We start from the raw sequence: 3,409 nt of genomic DNA, 5'->3' as shown, positions 1-3,409 counted from the left end.
AGGCGAACACTCCAGTCCATTTGGATCCCACTGGGGACTACGACAAGATGATGGACTTTCGTGCCTGTTGTTCAATATTGCGCTAGAAGGTGTTATGCGGAGAACCGGGCTTAACAGTTGGGGTACGATTTTTACTAGATCCAGTCAATTTGTTTGCTTCGCGGATGATATGGCCATCTTCGGCCGAACATTTGAAAAAGTGGCAGACCTGTACACCCGCCTGAAACGTGAGGCAGCAAAAGTTGGACTGGTGGTGAATGCGGCCAAGACAAAGTACATGCTAACTGGTGGGACCGAGCGCGACAGGGCTCGCCTAGGTAGCAGTGTTACGATGATAGACGGAGATACTTTCGAGGTGGTCGACGAGTTTGTCTACCTTGGACCCTTGCTGACGGCTGACAATAACGTTAGCCGTGAAATACGAAGGCGCATCATCAGTGAAAGTCGGGCCTACTATGGCCTCCAGAAGAAGCTGCAGTCAAAAAAGATTCACGCTTGCACCAAATGTACCATGTACAAAACGCTCATAAGGCCGTTAGTCTTCTACGGGCATGAAACGTGGACGATGCTCGAGGAGGACCTGCAAGCACTTGGAGTCTTCGAACGTCGGGTGCTTAGGACGATCTTCGGCGGTGTGCAGGAGAACGGTGTGTGGCGGCGAAGGATGAACCACGAGCTCGCCCAACACTACGGCGAACCCAGCATCCAGAAGGTGGCCAAAGCTGGAAGGATACGATGGGCAGGGCATGTTGCAAGAATTCCGGACAGCAACCCTGCAAAGATGTTGTTCGCTTCGGATCCGGTTGGAACAAGAAGGCGTGGAGCGCAGCGAGCTAGGTGGGCAGATCAAGTGCGTATCGATTTGGCGAGCGTGGGGCAGAACCGAGGATGGAGAGATGTGGCCACGAACCTTCAGAAGGCCGGCTCCAAAGACACATTCCCCACCAGTTGGGAGATTTGTGCCATCGCTATATATGAGCCTATTTCATCATCTACCCGATGGGAGAGGAAAGGGAAGGGAAAGATGGGAGGAAATAGGAGTAGGGTCCCTTGAAGAGCGCGTTCGCGGTTCAACACAAGTTGCAAGGTTTAACCCAAAGTTGAACATCGGTTCTCTTCATAGGAAAACTGGTTGAGATTCAAGAATATCTAGTCGTGGAACAGTGGTGTAAGGGAATTTCCACTGGATAAGTGCGATAAAGAAGATATATTTGAGAAGGTAAGGTTACTTCTTTATGATCAATACTTTGTTAAAGAAATGATGAGAAGGCAATTTCATCAAATTAACAGATTTAAAGTTGAATACTTATTCTTAGAAATTAACTATGTTATTTGTTGAATAAGTTTCCTTGACCCGATGTAAAGTTCAACTAACAGGTTATCGTTTATAATAAAGTTCAAATTACAAATTTAATTAAATAAGTATAATTGAATCGATTTACTTATATTCTTTTCATAAACAGAAATTTTTCTCCAGGATATTCAACAAGCTTTTAAATAGGTAATTCCGACAAGTTTTAATTTATTTTTATTTTTCCTTCTAAGATCAATTTAAAATTACGGTATCACGGTGATATAGGAAGAATGTGTTGTTCAGAACATTTTGTAGTATAGACGAATTCCATATCAAACCGGTCAGTCACAGAACCCGACACATCTTAGATTTGCAGAAAATTTTGCACATGTTTTTGGTATGGTACAATAAGTGTTTTCCATAGAAAAATCGATCATTTTGACTCGCGAATAACTTTTGAAAATGGCTTATAATTTTTTGCATTCGACTTATTTGAAAAATTCTAACTATGAAACTGTTGATTTTAGAGAAAAATGTTGTATGAAGAAGCTGTAGTGAACCGTTGTGGCTACAAGAAATACAAACTTCATCTTTTTCCATAGTGTAACATAATGCGTGGACGCTCCCTATATTTTAACAATAAGTTAGGATGTGTTTAACGATTGGAGATATATCTGCTATTCATAATTTTATAATTGTCCTACGCATATTTTCTCTATCAGCGTGAATTTGTCTCTCTCGAACACAAACAATTCCACCCTACCGATTATCAACAAAAATCAGCAAGGCAGCATCAGCAAAGCAGTGACGAGGCCAGTCAAAAAGCGATTAAAAGCAGGAAATTGCCAAACGGCCAAAGCTTGATGAGCTGATTCCATATTGCAGACATCGGCTCTCGTAGCCATAACCATCATAGGACGACTTGTTACCAATTGGACAGCAAATTGAAATTGGAATCACCTATCCTACTGCTCTTCTTCTAATCCGATCCATCCCCGAAGTCGGACGGTTTCCAATATGATTGCCGCTGTTCCCTACCGAGTCCCTTCCCTACTGTGATAGATTTGGTCTCACCACACGGACAACCATCGCATAATGTTAACGACAAGCGCACATTGGATCGGTCGCACGGTGCTTAGTTGCAGAATAAGCGATAAGGCAGAAGCAAAACAAAATACTCCGCAGCGCATGAGCATGAAGCTTAGAAGGGTGTGAAATGGTTTATTTTTAGATTGGCGCTGTGAATGGGACGAAAGCGATATAGAAGAGAATAATAATTTTGACCATTGAGTTTCATGTAGTGAGCACATGGGTCCTGTGGCGCAATGGATAACGCGTCTGACTACGGATCAGAAGATTCCAGGTTCGACTCCTGGCAGGATCGAGTGAATTTTTTCTAAAGTTATGGACATTATGGTTTCTTTTTTCGCCATACGTAATAATTAAATAGATTTAAAATTTTAAAAAATCTAATTGTTTATGTAGTAGATATTCAATATATCTTAACAATAATATTAGTGAAGGTTTTCGATGATTCGCATATAGCCAAATAGGGAATCACTATAAACTATAACTGATACGCTTTCCCTAGTTCATGATACCGTCGTTATGCTCCCAGAGAGGTTACTTTCAAAATGAACTCTCGATTACTTTTTCAAATCGACGTAAGAAACTTTGACACCGTGTGGCAAAATCGACTATATAACGGTATGTGATGAATAATTATTTTGATGAATTAATTTCAATTAGAAAGCACATAGGTCCTGTGGCGCAATGGATAACGCGTCTGACTACGGATCAGAAGATTCCAGGTTCGACTCCTGGCAGGATCGGGTGAATTTTTTTTCCAAGAAAAAACTTGATTAGTTAATGATTCATTGAATTTTATATGATATTCAGATATATCGGTATTTTAATTCGATTTATCGTAATCCAACTAACATTAATGATATCAGAGAATAAATCATATGACAGTTTTCAGCATCCAATCTACGAAATTGTTCTTTGTCACTACGCAATATAAAGTAACGTAACGCTGATCACAATCGACAACGTTACGTTAAACATCAATGATTTATCATTAATCGTACAATGTGTAAGAAAAAAAAAATCTGT

At 40.6% G+C, this 3,409-nt stretch overlaps 2 non-coding genes across 2 annotated transcripts; both read left to right on the top strand.

Moving 5' to 3' along the window:
* Positions 1-2,605: 2,605 nt before the first annotated feature.
* Trnar-acg lies at positions 2,606-2,678 on the top strand. Its single transcript has one exon. It is a non-coding gene; the product is annotated as a tRNA-Arg (tRNA).
* A 375-nt stretch (positions 2,679-3,053) lies between these two features.
* Trnar-acg lies at positions 3,054-3,126 on the top strand. Its single transcript has one exon. It is a non-coding gene; the product is annotated as a tRNA-Arg (tRNA).
* The last annotated feature ends 283 nt before the right edge of the window (positions 3,127-3,409 follow it).

The sequence above is a fragment of the Aedes aegypti genome, chromosome 3 (assembly GCF_002204515.2).
Source record: "Aedes aegypti strain LVP_AGWG chromosome 3, AaegL5.0 Primary Assembly, whole genome shotgun sequence".
NCBI classification, from domain to species: Eukaryota; Metazoa; Arthropoda; class Insecta; order Diptera; family Culicidae; genus Aedes; species Aedes aegypti.
The sequence above is the reverse complement of the archived record's forward strand: the minus strand, read 5'-3'. Positions and strand labels throughout refer to the sequence as shown.